The sequence below is a fragment of the Cupressus sempervirens genome, chromosome 2 (genome assembly GCF_028749045.1).
Source record: "Cupressus sempervirens isolate cs-2001-9-10 chromosome 2, ASM2874904v1, whole genome shotgun sequence".
NCBI classification, from domain to species: Eukaryota; Viridiplantae; Streptophyta; class Pinopsida; order Cupressales; family Cupressaceae; genus Cupressus; species Cupressus sempervirens.
This window is the reverse complement of record NC_143119.1, coordinates 476,152,479-476,169,330: the sequence shown is the minus strand read 5'-3', so window position 1 is coordinate 476,169,330 and position 16,852 is coordinate 476,152,479. Positions and strand designations below refer to the sequence as shown.

At 33.4% G+C, this 16,852-nt stretch overlaps 1 long non-coding RNA gene across 1 annotated transcript; it reads right to left on the bottom strand.

The window, feature by feature from the left end:
• Positions 1-12,713: 12,713 nt before the first annotated feature.
• LOC149573101 (uncharacterized) lies at positions 12,714-13,623 on the bottom strand. Its single transcript, XR_016359648.1, has 4 exons — positions 13,546-13,623; positions 13,305-13,448; positions 13,106-13,183; positions 12,714-12,808 (listed from the first exon to the last, which is right to left on the bottom strand). It is a non-coding gene; the product is annotated as an uncharacterized LOC149573101 (long non-coding RNA).
• Between the last annotated feature and the right edge of the window lie 3,229 nt (positions 13,624-16,852).

Genomic DNA, 16,852 nt, shown 5'->3' with positions numbered 1-16,852 from the left:
TCAAAAGATCTAATCTATTATCCAAATTGGTCTGATTACCTCCCCATTTTCAGAATCTTTTAAAGGGGTATTGAAGTCCCCTATAATCAGCCAATTATCCTCAACAAAAAGCTTTCTCTGATTAGAAATATCTTCCCACAAAGCCTTCCTTCCCCATTTGGAGTTAGGAGCATAAACATTAGTAAGGACCCAACTAAAATTATCTTTAGAATTAAAAAAATGAAAATTCATCATATTTCTACTTTGAGAAATGAGATCTCCCTGAATCCATTTACTAGTCCAAAAAACTGCCAAACCACCTAATGCTCCATCAAAATCACTACCAATAATATTTCCTCCCTTAAAAATAGAAAAGCATTCCACTTTATCCTTGAGCATCTTGGTTTCTTGAATAACAAAAATGTCTGACCTATTATCCCTTATCATATTTTTCAAAATGACATGTTTATGAGGGTTATTGAGCCCTTGAATATTCCAAGAGATTATCTTCATAATTTAAGAAAGTGTTTTGATTCGAGGATTTTTTTCTGAGTTCCTTCAGCAATGCTCCTATTAGCCTCAGCTATTCTTTTGTGTAGATTGGAAGGCCTTCCAAGTGGAGATGGAGACAATCCAACATCCCCATTCTTGACATTAACTCCACCATTCTTAGATGAGGAACTAGGTTTACCCTTAAAAGGTTTAGAATCCCTATTTTGGGGTCACCTTTGGTTCCTTTCTTATTATGTTTCACTGGAGCAAAGTCTTCATCTTTTTTACTCCCTTTCTTCCTACCTTTCGACTGTTTCCCAATTGCAGTCCAATTGGCCTCAAAACTATCCTCTTCCCAAACTGCTTCCTCCAACTGAGAAATAGTAAGGAGGTCCTTGACAACACCACTAACAAAGTTATCATCCTTTATAATAGAATCTTAGGCATTTTGAACTGAAGGAAAAGGCAAACCCTTCTCCTTGTGAGATCCTTCATTTTAAATTGAAGGAAAAGGCAAACCCTTCTCCATGTGAGATCCTTCTTCAACAGAAACCTTGCCCTCCTTAGAGAGGTTCACATCTTCTTGATTTCTCTACAAGCTATCACTGATAGGAGTCTCTACCTCCTATAATACCTGGGAAGAAGTAATAATAGTAGACTCCTTTTCCAAAGGTGAAACAACACCATCTTGAAGGGGAACATTGGTCTTAGGAAGATTACTAGAAACCTCCACCGGGATGCTGTTAACCTCATCACCCTTAGAGCACTTAGATTGGTCCTTTGGGGGAGCCATCACATCTACTCCTGCACCCTTAGAGAGATCTTTCTTCACCTAGACTTTCTTAATCTTCTTAGCCTTTCCTTTTAGAGAAGGACACTTCTTAGCCCAATGCCCAGCTTTCTTGCAAAGGAAGCAAGCAAAAGGGATAGATTCATACTCAATCCTTTGGTCCCAAATACCAAGTTTAGATTTCAAAGAGATAGATTCAGGTAAATCTACACCACGGGAAACCCCAACACAGAATCTGGCATAGTTTAGTCTCCTCCTAAAAACAATCACATGATCTAAGGAAAGGAGTTCCCCAAAAGTATTAGCAGTACCGTTGAACACATCTTCCATGCATAATTCAAGAGGGAGGCCATGTAATTTAACCGAGACAGGGGCTTGAAAATCAGCATCATCCATAGAGTAGAGGTTGGGGGTTCATTTATGAAGCAGCAAGGTATGTCTCCCCAAAACCCAAGGACTGTTGTAAAGGATATCCCGCTTATCCTCCTCACAAGGAAAATAAAAGGAAAGACAACCTTTTGCCATCGCAGAGATATCAACTTGGCCCTTCAAGAAGCATTTTTTTCAAACAAAAGCTCGAACATCTTCAATATTGGATCTAGGTCTAATGAAATGCTTGACCAAAGTAGAATCCATGCAGGAAATATTTCTATCAATAATCTAATTAGGGATTTTGATTGAGAACTTACCTTTATCCTTCACAGGGATATCTTTAACCGGTGGGAAAGTAGACTTTCCAGTAGGTCATATCCCAAAAATACTGGATCAATTTTTATTCTTCTTTGGCCCCCCTCTCGAGTCTGCCAAAAACCTGCCATCATTATCATCCCCAGATTCGACAGGGGAATCCTCAGAACCAGGTACAGAGGAATTCAAATTTTGATTCCTGCCCGAAGTCTCGCCTCTCCCACTTGCCATATGTTAGTACTAGAATCAATGTATTTCTAAGGGAAAGTTGATAAACATGAAATGAGTTAATTCTTTAAGAATTAATGTTAATATAAAGTGCAAAGTAATTATTGCACTTAATATTTAAAAAATCAAAGCATGAAGGTGGAAATTTGGAAGTTGAGGGATAAAGTAAAAAGAGGGAATTTAAAATAATTAATTCTTTAAAAGAATTAATTATTATTGTACTTTAAGACAAACTTGTATGGGGAGAATGAAATAGGGAAAATTGGAAAATTTAAAATAATTAATTCTTTAAGAGAATTAATTATCATTGTAATGGGAATATTTTTTCGGTAAGAAGTTGGGGCAGTTGCCAAACTTCTTTGCCAAGTTATTTAATGAGGGAAAACTCAATTGTAAGGGGTTCTCCCATTTTTTCATAGGTATGCACTTCTAGTAGAAAGGGGAAGGCATTTTAACTTTTGAAGATTGTAACAGAGATATTAGAGGAATTAGTTTATTTTTCTACAATTCGATTGTACTGGCAAGGACAAAATGATTCTATAGTCATTTTGTTATGTTTCTTTGAAATAATGAGAAATATTTCATATCAGATCTTGAGGTCTGAATATTTATTTTTCTGATTGAAATCAATTATATAGTTGTTTCTTTCTCATTCTAGGATAGAGTCTTGCAATATTATGTTAAGGATGTGCATGTTTGTAAATCAGTTGGTTGACAAACTTGCAATTTGCAGAATAAGACATGTAATTTCCTCAATTTTCTCTGTAATGTAAAAGATTTGGTAGATAGTCCTATGGTTGTTTTCTCGTTTTTCTCTCATTATCAACTTATTAATCTTATAATCGCATTCATCTCATGTTGATGAGCGGATGTTAGAAATCCTTTTGTGTCTTCAGGTTAAAGACATAATCAGATATCACATTCATTGAATATCTTTTATGAGGGAACTGTACCTCTCAATTCAGAGGAAGATTATGAAAAAAATGATAATCTCTCCAATTGTTATTGCATTTTGTTCTTCTTCTGAAGCATATTGAGTCATTGTTTGCATTTCTATCCGAAGGACAAAATTGTTTACTAACACACACACACACACACACACACACACACACACACACACACACACACACACACACACGTATTCCTTCATTCTTATTCTTTTTTGAAGTTCCATCAAAATTGAATTTAGACCATCCCTCCTTGGGTGGTTGCCATTGGAACAACTCTTGTTTTCTTTTTGAAGTTCCCCTCTTGTTCCTTTAAAGGAGGGTAATTTTAGACCTATCTACTTGCCTCTCATTTTCTCATCCCAATGAGACATTATAGCCTCCTTTTTTTGTTTATTCAAAACTTTATTATTGGTAAGTTCAATGACAAAAGTCTCAATTTTAATTGAAATTTGTTCTACATTCATCTTATTATCCTTTCTAAGGAGAGGCCAAGCATGCAACATATAAGTTATAGTTCTTGGAAATGTTGATACCCACGCCAATTATGAGCAGATTCATTTCGAACATTGACCCAATTAAGGGCAATGCAAAAATAGGTGGTTAATGGATTCTTCCTAATTTTTGCATAAAGGATATCTACTTGGGCCTTGGTATCCCATTTTCTTAAATCTTTTTGAGGTAAGGACCTTCCTATTTAAAACTAACTAGGTGAAAAATCTTTCCCTACGAAGACAAACTTTATTCCAATGTAATGTTGTAGGTAGGGAGTCCTTTGTGCTCGTCCAGTGGACCTAAGGAGTTCATTCCCCTCTTTTGAGTTGTATTCCCCGCTCTTGCTTCTATCCCACGTCAATTTGTCCTTGCCAGAATTGAAATTTATTTTCCTATTTGACAAGTTTCTTTTTTGATCTTTTGCTTCCTTAGGTGGGAGGTTCATATCCTTAAAATCCTTCCATTTCCAACCTTTCATATTTATTTTGAGAGGCATGTGATGACCTTGAGGATATTGTTGTGAACCATATATAGTTTCTCCATGTGGAAGAATGATGTTTTATGTTTTATGTAAGGATGTTATTATGAGGATTTTTAGGATTCTTGTATGTCATTCCCTTTGAAAGATTATGTGAACCTATTTGAGGATGACGTAGCTTCTCATTTTGACCGGATATCTTAATTGGTGATATAAGGTTGACATGCATATAATTTATTGAATGAGTGCTTGGTATGTAATTGTATTGTGTAGAAGTTACGTTGACAACTTTATGACATTTTATGCTTTATCGAGGATGGTTGATTTAGATAGTTATTATGGTAGAATAATTTGACATCTACCTTCGTGAGAATCATTAGAAATGTTAAATGAAATTTGCATTACAAAAGCGTTTACATGGTAAAATTGTGTTGAATCTATTGAGTGAATCATTATCTTCGTAATGTTATGAGGACATATATTATGGGATGTTTTTGTGTTAATGTATTATGATTCAAAATATATTGAAAACATATAATATAATGCTTTTATCTAATAATTGATTAGAAAACTTATGACGACACCGTTATGCATGCATCCTGATTAGTCAACTTAAGTGATTTTATAAATTATGTGCCTTATTCTATTGTGGTTTATCTTATATTGATAATTGAGTATTTAATTGATTTCATTTTGACAAGATATTATATTGTGATGAATATTTTTAACATGGGATGATTATGCAAAATTATATAAGTCAATGTGATGTAATTATGGTTTTAGTGAGATCTATTTACATGATACTTCATAAGGTGAAAAGTATTGAATTGAATTGGTCAAATGAAAATTTGAATTATGTGATTGTTGCAATTTCTACACATTGTTTATGTATATACAATTTCTTAGACTGTTGATATTTGAATTGAGATGTACAAGGAAGTCCATGGTATTAAATTTGGAGAATAAGAACCAAATGTTTGGGAAACAAGAAGCCAAGGTTGCATGTATTGAATAGACAAAACCTCACATGTAATAGTGTTTTTATTTGTAAATGTGATGCTTGCATGAATGTTTGTTTTTCTTTTTATAATTTTTTAAATGTTTTATCCTTGAGTGGGCATACCATGTGTTATGTGATGTGTTTTTGTTGTACCACTTGACACGTGTTGTGCATATGTGGCGATGATATGTCCACTTGGTGATGTGTGTGTATTTTTGACCTTACACTAGCACCCATGTTTGGAATCCCTATGAGAACCACTTAGAGAGCCTTAAGTAGTGTCAAATAAAGTGGAACTCATATGTAAACTTTAGGTGGGTTTTGGGGGATTAAAAAATTCCTAAGATTGAGTTTAGGTTATTTTTGAAGGCCCATATGATATACCTATGGGTAAGGGACATTTTTAGGCATGTGACCACTTCCATGTGAGTGTAAGGTCACTTCAAAAGTTGGTTTTCCAAAAAGGATTAAAATTGACTTTTGAAAAGTTGATCTTGGTTAGACAACCATCCCTTATGTGAGCAAGTAACTTGTCCCTTTTTCAAATCCACCTGTTTAGTTTCCAATTTTGGGTAATGTGTAAAAGGTTGGGAAGACCAACCAATGAGAACTCATTCTCTTCCTAAGTGAGTTTTGGGAAGTATATAGATCATTTTTAGAGGCTCCCTTTATTGTTGGCTAACTGTTGACCCACTCTCCAACTTTTGAGATATTTTAAGAGTTGGAGAATTTTGGAAGATTTGGTAGGATACCCTTCATCAACTTCTATTTCCATAGCTTGGATCAAGGTTGGTTTTATTTTTCACCTTATGTAATTCATGGTTTTTGTTGAGAAATGGTAGTTGTAAGATGTTGTATGTGTTTTGTTGTCTCAAAGATATGTAGTTTTGCAAGAAATTGTTAAGATTTTTTTCGTGTTGTGATTTTTCTCTTATTGTTTTGTGTTGGTTATGGGAGTGTCAAGGCTCATCTCTTTCTTGGAAGGTAGAAATGACCTTGGGGATGAAAGAATGTGACTTATTAGAGTGTAGAGTCTCTCTTCAAAGAGGAGAGGTGCAACAATAATGTATGGGCTCCTTGTGCCACTTTGCAAATGGGTGACATAAGGGGAGTTATGGCTAGTAAGCCTTATTAGGGGTCATAAGGATTTTGGGAATGTCATGAGATGGCAATGTGATATTGGTGCCTTATGAAGGCATGTTTCTTCTTGGTATTTTGTGGCATTCTCCTCAATGAGATGTCTACCTTCATCATGTGTGTTGACGATCGAAGGCCATTATGAAGCTTGGGAAAGAAAAGAGTGTTTTATGTTATGTTGTTCTAAATTTGTAAGTTCTTATGCTTTGTATGGTATGTGTGTATCCTAGTATTGTATCTAGTTCTCCTATCTTAAGGGTGGCCTTGTAAAGGCCTAGGCTGGGAGGTAAGCTTCCATGCGCAAGTTATTTCTCATTGCAGGTTTATTATGTGGACTTAAATGCTTGGGAATGAAGAGTTGTTAAAACTGTGACAACCACGTCAATTTGTCCATGCCAGAATTGAAAGTTATTTTCTTGTTTGACAAGTTTCTTTTTGGATCTTCCACTTCCTTAGGTGGGAGGTTCATATCCTTAAAATCCATCCATTTCCAACTTTTTTCTCCATCCTCAAAGGTCACATAATCTGTAACTCTTTTTCCCCATCTAGCTTCAAGAGATGCCATTAATTGGGCTGATTTACCATCCTTCTTCAAAGCACCATATCCTCCCCAAAAGTCTTTCCAAAAAAGAGCTTCTTCCCCCATCTCTAGGTTCCATGTTAGTCTATCCTAGATGGAGGATCTACAATCCATCATGAAGTTCCAAATTCTTGATCCTCTAGGTGGTGATTTCTCCCTGAATATGTTGATTAGATTAGTATTGCTCATATATTTCTTTATTAGGATCTTTTCCCACTTAAGGTATGGATTCTTGTATATTATACTTACTAGTTTAGCTCCTAAAGCTTTACCTTGGATTTTGATTTCCTTGATCCCTACACCTCCCTTGTCTTTTGGTATGCGTACTTTATCCCAAGCTAATAGAGTTTTTTTTTTAATTTCCCTTGTTCCTTGCCAAAAGAAAGTCCTAACTAGTCTATTGATTTCATCCCTATTTTTTTTGGGGAGATAAATACAAGATAATTGATAAATAAGTTGTGTTGAAAGGATTGATTGTATTGTCATATCTCTACCTGTAGAAGATAGCCATTTTCCTTCATAGGAATCCATTTTATTTTGATCTTTTATGTTTTTTTTTCCCATAATTTTTTCAAACTTGCCCCTTTTTCTAAAGAAGACACAAGTTTTTACAAGGTGTTTCTCTTTTGAAATTCAAAATTTGGCAAATTTTCTTCTCTAGATTAGGATGGGTATTAAAAAAGAAGATTTCTGACTTCTCGGGGTTAATCTCTTGACCTGATGCATTGGTGTATTGACTTAATATTATTTTATATGCTTTTCCCTCCTCTATGGTACTTTGTTCATAATTCATAATGTCATCACCAAACTGTCGGTGGGTGGTTGAATCTAAGTTACTAGTGATCCTTACTCCTTTAATAGTCTTCTCATGCTTGGCACTGTTTATTGATCTTCCTAGCACTTTTCCATTAAGATGAAAAGAAAAGGGAACTAGTAAATTTGCACCTATATTTTGACAAGGTTTGGTCAATTTTTTGACTACCAATGGTAAAAAAATCTCATTGTTATAATGTCATTGAAATCCAAGGCTATCTATAAATTGACGAACAACCTTGTCGAATATGAGCCCAATCTTTGTCAAGAGGTGGCATCAGACTATAACTACCAAACATTGAAACTTCAACGATTAGGAGTGGTTATTGATGAGCTTGTCATGCCATCAACGATAGGTCTCGTTGAAACATTGACAAAATGTTGTCAAAATCCTATGAGATTTCAATGAAATTGCCATGTCATCGACGACAACTATCATCTATAGATTGACTAATGGTTGTCAAAACTTTGATGATAGCCCTGGTTTGTAAAAAAAAAATCATAAGAATCCTATTTGTTTGGTGATCCAAGGTAATTGGTGACTGCCATGCTGACATCATTAGGAGTGAAAGAATCCTATTTTTTTGGTGATCCAAGGTAAGGAAATTGTCATTCTATGGGGAATAAGTATCCCTATTGATTTAAGAGTGGGGTAATACATTTTCTAGTTTGATAGGTGAGTGTTCCACATGTTTAGTTGACTGTCACAAGTTTGACAAATTTAGGATGATATTGGGGGTTTAGTATCATATATTAGTTGAAGGGTATGTCACAAGTAACATCCTTAGGCCTAAAGAAAGTCAAGGACTGAAGGGTCAAGGGTTGATCCAAGGACTAGATAAATGAAAAGATGTAATATGGGTTGGTTGGAAGAGAGAGAAAGTTACATTTTATTTTCTACGTGCTGATAGTGATGGTAGTTGTCAATGGGCATTAAGGATGGAAAACAATATGTTTGAACAACCCAAGCATGTGGACATAGGGAAGGAAAAGATGTATCATGATGAGATTGTGATAAAAAAATGTGATTGAGATCAGAAGTTGGACCTTGCAATATGATCAACAGTTGATGGGCTGATCAAAGTTTGAGTGCTTGATGTTTGAGGGGTTGAGTTTTGAACAATGACATTAGTAAGGGTAGATGACGTGAGAATTTTTATCTTACAAATAGTTGAGAGCTTGTCCTCATTTAAACAATGTGTGTAACTCCCACTTATAACCAACAATCTATGCTTGGAGGGGTGCGTCTCTTCGCATCCTTGCAAGATATAAGATGGGATTCAAACTCTTTTCAAGGGGGGATCAACCATATATTTTTATATTACAATATTATCCTTTACAGATTACTATAATTAGAGAAACCTTAATAACATTCTATCCAATTGGAATAAGAAGGAGAAGATCATTAATTGACTTTCCTCATTCAACACCAAGCATGTATCAAAACAACATTATGCATGAATCTTAAAAAAACCTTAAAAAACAATTGTCATTGATACTTTCCTTCTAAATTCAAACCATAAATAGATTTAGTCCTTACCTGGAATTACCCTCAAATGATGGAGAGATGTTTTCTTTACCCTACAACCTCAATTTCTCATTTAGTTCTATTGCTTGGTACCTTGCAACCAAATATAGAAATATTATGATTAATTTGCTTTACAAAAGATGTTGAAAAGTTTCAAGATATGTTCCAATTTTGTTGCATTGATGAGAGTGCTATATCCATATTAGGATCTATAGTGTTATAATAACAACTTTAAGAAGACTAAGTTCAACATGTTACCAATATGGTTGCAATTAGAAGAGATCAATTTTAGTGAATGAAGGCATGACACATTTCAAAAAAGGAAACAAAACATTACTTTTAATAACATCAAAATGTAGAATGTAGCAATAGTCAAAATAAGGGACTCAGCAATAAAACTACAATGTAAATAGTGAAGAATCATTGTCTGTAGCCACTAGAGAATCCATATGTCTTTGGCTTCTCTCCCTCCCATCCAAAATAAGATTCAACCACTCTAAATTAAGAATGCATGTGCAACAATGTTCCATATGCATGGATAGTAGGTGGAACTAAAAAAATGCACCATGTTTACATTAATGACTTGTACAAAAAATGCAAACATGTTGCATTTGTTAGCTCCACTTGATGTCCTATGCATATCAATTAAAATTTCATATTGAACTAGGGCCTCCTTCTCTATTGCATGAAACCACAAGATTGGCATAGTTAACATCTAATTCTATCTCCATTAATTTGGTCCACTCAAGCATAATATTTTAATTTTTCTTTCAAACATAAATAGTAAAGGATATCCAACATATTAATTTCCAATTTCTCTTGAATATGTTCACTAACAGGATCAACTCACAAATAGAAAATAAAGTGTCTAATGCAAATGCAATGAAGAGTTTAAGTGTTGCTTCAATTACTTTAGATAGCTACGAAAAAGAAATAGAAGACAAACAAATTATTAGTATTAAGTGCAAGATTTTGAACAAGGTATGTAAAGTCATCATAGATTCTGGTTACATTCAATGTGGTAGATTTAACAATGTATAAAGGGACCATTCCATCCATCTCACAAGTAGATTCAGACCTCTCTAAAATCACTGCCAAGTTGTCAAAGCAAAAGGATAAATGCCTTGAAGTTGAAAAGATTATTAGTTTAAGGATTGTAAAAAAAACAAGATACAAGGCACACATGGATTACCTTATCAAGTGGAAAGACATACCTGATAATGAGGCTATTTGGATCCCTGACACTCACTTCAAAAAGAGGAATCACTCCTCAACTACTTACCCCTACTGTCCCATGACAATTGCTTTCTTTATGGGGGAGAATGGTGCAAGAGCACCCCAGTTTTGGCTTGCAAGATTCAATTCTGGATCATAGATATGGAATAAGGGTTTCTCAACAACCCAAGTGTGTTTTTTTACCTAAATATTTGGTTTATATAATTGCATTGTCCATTCATTGCATTCATTTTCTTTGTCAAAGTTTGAAAGAGATTCCTAAGAAATCAAAAGTGGTCAAACAACCACAATCTGGTCACAAGCATGAAGAAAGGTGGAGTGAGGTGTAATAAGGTTTGAAATACCTTAATACATGTATTTTTCCTCTATTGGTGGCAAGGAAGCCAAAAGTTGTCATGCAATTGTCAACTTTGCAAAAATTGAAAAGTTGCAATGTTGCAACTTTGGAAAATGGGTAGGATGTTTGAAATAATAGCTAGTTTTCACCTTCCTTAAGTTGGTAATCATCTTGAAATCACATATAAGCCTTTTTAAGGCAATTTTATGGGCTGGAGATAGGAATTTTCTCAAACTGGATACCAAACTAAGTTTTTGACAGTAAAAAATGTTGTATTTGCCTCTTGTTTATGTGTTTTTGTGATTGAAAGGGAAATTTTATTATAAATAGGAGTTAAATATTATTGTTAGAATTTTTATTGTACAGGTGTTGTTTTCCCTCCATTGAATTTTTTATATATTCCATTCAATTTGCTAAGTGCTGCCAATTTTTCCTTGTAACTAGACAATTTTTACACAATGCAATCTAACTCTTATCACCATAGTTGAAAAATAACAAAACCTTGGATAAAGGAGGTAGAATCAATGTAATTTAAGATGAAAAGTGTTGGAGTTAGTGACAACTAGTTTGTGAATTTTTCCAGCAAGCCCTAGGTGGGTTAATGGTGAATTCGACTTGAGATGAATGAATAAATGTGCCTGCCAAATGTATAGGAAGAAAGATAATTCCATTATTTCTTTTGAAGATGAAAGAAAAGTGAAAGGAGGTCCTTACATAACAATGGTAAGTTTCCATCGATCCCTTAAAGGGTGTTACAAATTCATTTGATGCATACAACCAAGAAAGGCTTCAAAACCCTTAGAAACCCTCCATTGTGGGATTTGTGTTGTACGGATAGAGTTGGGAAGTCAAACAACTAAAATATTGTGTAGTTTAAGAATGTGTAACCTTAATGATGAATAGGCTGGTAGGTTTTTAAGAAATTTTTCAAATTAAAGCCCAAAAACCTTGTTTGGAGGGCTAATTGCAAAGGGCTACTAAGAAGTAACCAACCAGTTTAAAAATTGGTAGCGAAAGGGAGTTTGGGGTTGTTTTGATTGTTCATTCTAGATAAAAACCAAGTTTTGAATACCTTATTGAACTTCCTTTAAGATCTTGAAAAGAAAGGAGCAAGTTCAAGAAATTTAGGACAGAGAAACTATGTTGGGAAAAGAAGGCAATTTTTGGGTGTTGTAAAGGGCATCATTATAAAGTTGACAAAAGTGTGTTAGGTGGAGTTCGATGATGACCAAAGGAGTCAATTAGACCTATCAAGAATCTTAGAACTAAGTTTGTGAAGTTTCTTTTGATTTCACATCACATTGTCAAGAGTTTCAAAGTGACAAGTCTGTTTACCAATAGATAATATTTATCACATAAGAGATGACTGCGATTCATTATGGAAATGTAGTGATAATGACTAATAGTGTAGACATGTGATGAAATTGTAGTGGTAATTGATATGGATTCTATAGCAATGAACATCATAGACACATCTACATCAACATAGAAGAAATGACAGTCGTTAGTGACTATGGTGAAGTTCTCCAGCCACTTGATGATGGGACCATATATTGGTGTTTAGTTTTGATAGGTTTAGTTTGAGATTCACTTGGTTTCGAGAATCCTTTCATATTCTCTACTAACCATGTGAAGGTGGAAGCTCATTTGGCCTCTCCCCCCCTATAATCACTCTAAATTCTCCATTAACATCTAAGTACATATTTCATTCATTCATTTAAGAACTATATCATTGAATCATTATAATAAAATTACATTCATTAACATGACATATAATTCATTAATACGTATAAAAATTCATCAATAATTTGTGAACACATCAATCATTATAATCATGTAACAATATTCAATAACATGGCATAAAATTCATTAATAAGCAACATTCATAAAAAAATCATCAAAACATTCATCATCAAACAAGGTTTTTAACATTCATTTCTTCTTTTATTTTTTATTTTGTTGAAGATAAAGGATGATAGGCACATTGTGACTATCTTCGACATTCTCCTGTGGCTCTTGTGGTTCTAATCTTATGACATGAGGTTCCCTCTTCTTTTTTCTAGCACAAGGATGATGCACCCCTAATATAAGAAACAAATGGGTTTAATTCTAAATATTTTTTTAATGTTAAAAGTATTTCATTAATCTAAAGAACATTACAAGGATTTTTCTTTACTTGATAGTGCCACATCATCTACTATCACATTTTTTTTAGCCCTAACCTCAACATGCTCAACACTAACATCACACTTGCCTTTGTCACCATAACGTTCTGCATACTAAAAAATTATCACATAAAGGTTACACCAATTGCAATTTAACATGTTAAATTTATTAATAATTACATAATTAATTTTCAATAGAAATTGAATATGTACCTCTATCACTATGATGCACATCAAGGCCTTTGTCATGTGTAGGATATGTGCCTTTATCATCATGAGTAGGATATGTGCCTGAAGTAGAAGGTTGCAATGAAATGTCATGCACATTGTTATCATTGTTTGAAATTAACATCAAATAGATTATTCTTCATGAAGTTCTCAATTTTAGTTATTATTCATTAGGCCTATTTACTTGTGTGTGAATCGATGCACCAGAACCTTCTACATCTCTTTGGCTACTGAAATCTGTGTGATGGCAGACAACCTTTGCTTTATAGCCTTGCTTGAAGCCTATTTTTATATCCTCTTCTACGGGCACTAGATTAAATTCAATGCCCTACATTTTTTGCATAATATTGTCAATATTGAATGTATTTCTTATTTTTAATTTTATATAAAATATTTGATACGAAATTTCATTTACTACTACTTACAAGTTGTGAGTGAATTTCATATATCCACTAGAGCCAAGATGGTGTTGACCAACCTTATCTTTTCTAGCTTGTGTAGCCTTTGATGTGTCTAGTAGCCTATATATGTAAACTTTGAAATATGTTAGAGATATGTTAGATTAAATAAATATAAAGATCACTAATTCGCACATAATTACATTAATACTACCACATACCTATTTTTGTCAGGTGATGGTTTAATTCCTTTATCTCTTAGTCTTATCTCTTTTGCATCTTCAATGATTTTATTCCACTCCATCTTTGGAACCATAGGAGGATGCTCGTACTATGGGTTAACCTTTAGAGCCCTTCTATATTGGACTCTCATAGTCTTTAGATGTCTGCAAAAAATTTTAAGAATTTGGGCTCTATTCAAAATATTTTGACCAAAGAGATCCGTTATAGATTTTATGAGCTGATCTTTTAATTTAAGGTCTTTCTCATTCCACCTTTTAACAAAAAACAAAATTTTTAGATAAAAGAATTAGTCTGATCTATGCACCTTGAATATATTAAAACAAATGGATGAATAGAAAAATATAGAAACCAATTATATGAAGCTACATACCTTTTACATAATGTGGGCCCAAATATCTTCAATGTTAAATCATAAAACATTTCATAAAAAAGATCATTTCCCTCAAAATCATCATGGGATCATTAGTCAAAAATGAGTTATGAATAAGTAAACTACAATTACACTTTAAATAATTATAATTTTAAAGTACACAAAAGCTTAGGCAATTTTAAGGGAATCATATCTTTCTTGGCCATCAACAATGATGCCTCCAATGATCTAGTAGACGTAACACGGGTTGCTCTAGGAAAGGCTGGTAAATTATCACGAGTATTGGTATTTGTTTCCTCATCAAGAGAAGGTGTACTTGTCATTGCAAAAATTTAATCAATGTCATACTATGATCAAATGAACAAGAAAGTACAAATCAAATCATATTTAACACATAATAAAATGTAGAAAAATAAGGATTTACTAGCTCTAGTTGTAGCAGGCATAGATGTTTGCATGGTCCTTGTTGTCGATCTTGCAGTCGATAATCTCAGAGCCTTGGCCAACCTCATTGAAGGAAGTGTATGCACGCCATCAGGATCTTAAAAATAATCATATATAAAATGTATTGTCTTTTTGAAATATAGATTGCAAAAACATGACAACAATAATATAAAACTATCATTAATAATCATGAAGAAAATAATGGTGCAATTTTGACTATTAATGGACTACAATAGGGAAGCATTGGTGATTTTGATGATGTCCTTTTTGATAGTCAAAAATTAAAATCACATACCTGTAGGAGCTACATTGGTACCCTCTTCAGGTGGAACAACTTGGTGAGATCTCAAAAAATGTTGTAACAACACATACAAATTTTGGTTCATGATCCATACATTAGTATAAATTATAAAGCTTTATTGAACTATTGTCCTAGCTAAAGATTCATTATTGCTTGCTTCTAGAAAATGTGCTCTCCAACATAATTCATTTCTTCTCTTTCTCTTCAATTGGATTTGGATCCATCACAGGTGCAAGAATTTGTAGATATCGTGCTTTTGAGGCTCTTTTACACATGCTTACAGGGTCATTGGTATATGCAATGTCATCATTGCATAATATTATGGCCTCCATATCAACAACTAATTTCTCTTGTATAATATGTTCTTTTCCCTTTCCATAAGCATCAAAATGTGACAAAAACATTAGTAAGACAATCAAAACAAGTCCAAAACCTTAACAAAAGTAACATAATAATATGACATTTTGTAAAATTACAATTACACACAATTTTTATACAAAAGGTTTACCTATGTTAAAGAAGGGGTTGGAGCAACATCCTTGTCTCTATCATCCAATGCATCGACCATGTCACCCTGTGACAAAGAATATATAAAAACATTAGCATAATGAAAGGAATAGTTGACTTAACAAAAAATCTTATTAATAAAATGGTATATTGTATATTGGATTTATTAATTGGAAGTATTTAGTTTAAATATTACATATATACCACTTACAAGTTTCATGATAGTAACTTTCTTTGTATCTATTCAACTCAAATTGTAATCTATTAGTAGCTCTTCCCTTGAACTTATTGATTTTATCACACATACAAAAATATGATTTCCCTCACGTGCCTCGAAAATGAAATTGGGTTGCTTATTAGTTGACCCAGGATGTGTACTATTTATAAAACCTATAATGTTCCCTATTTCTTTTGGCCTTCCATCAATGTACATAGCAAGTCTTTTAATTTTATAATTTTCTTTCCATTGTCGATAATTTTTTGATAGTGCATACCTATTCATACTTATTTTATATTGAATTATCCACATCCAATTAGTGTAATTGTAACAAGGTCCTACATACTCCATCAATTCAACAACTTTTTTATAACTAACCTTTAATACCATCCATGGAAAATAGGCCCAAACCATGTAATTATGATGGAGCTATGCAATATATCTTCTTGTTAACACAAAAATTAGTGTTAATTGGAGGTAATTCCTTGGGTACCCATTCTTTCTGAAGATGTGTGTACCTCAAGGAAACCTTGATGTCGCCCTTTGTCTCATCATCATAAGAACATGACCATTCTTGATAAAGGAAAATTTTCATGCATTTATTGATTTTTCTTCTAATCTTTTGACCTCTAGTTTGTCTCTCTTTCGTAGACCTACTACATGTCTCACTATCCTCTTTTATTCCTACATTTCCCTCACTCGAGGAAGACAAATCTGATAGATACCTATTTAGTGGTACTTGTATCCCATCAAATGAGAGATATAGTTGAGGGAGCAAAATATTTTTCTATAAACGAGGCTAATATTGATGAAGTTTGACTAAAGTTAATGTTGAAGGTAAAGAGAAAGAAAACAAGTAATAAACTTATACCTCTCGATCCATGTCACTATGTATGATCCTCATCAAAGGGGTATAGTTTCCTACATATGTAAATCATTTGTCCTAATTTAGTTACAAATTACATAGAACATAACATGAAAAATATGCATACATCATAATCACTGCATACTTTTTAATTCATTACCTCTACAAAAAATATATTATAAGCAATCAACACCAAGAATTGAGCATCATAACAAATATTTGCACCTAATACATTTCCATTGATCATGTTATTGACCATCTTCCTCATCCATCTCATTATCATGAACATCATAATTAACATTATCATCATCCAAATCATCATAGTGACCATCTTCATCATCATGGTTGTCACTATGACCATCATCATCGTCATTGTCATCATCATCA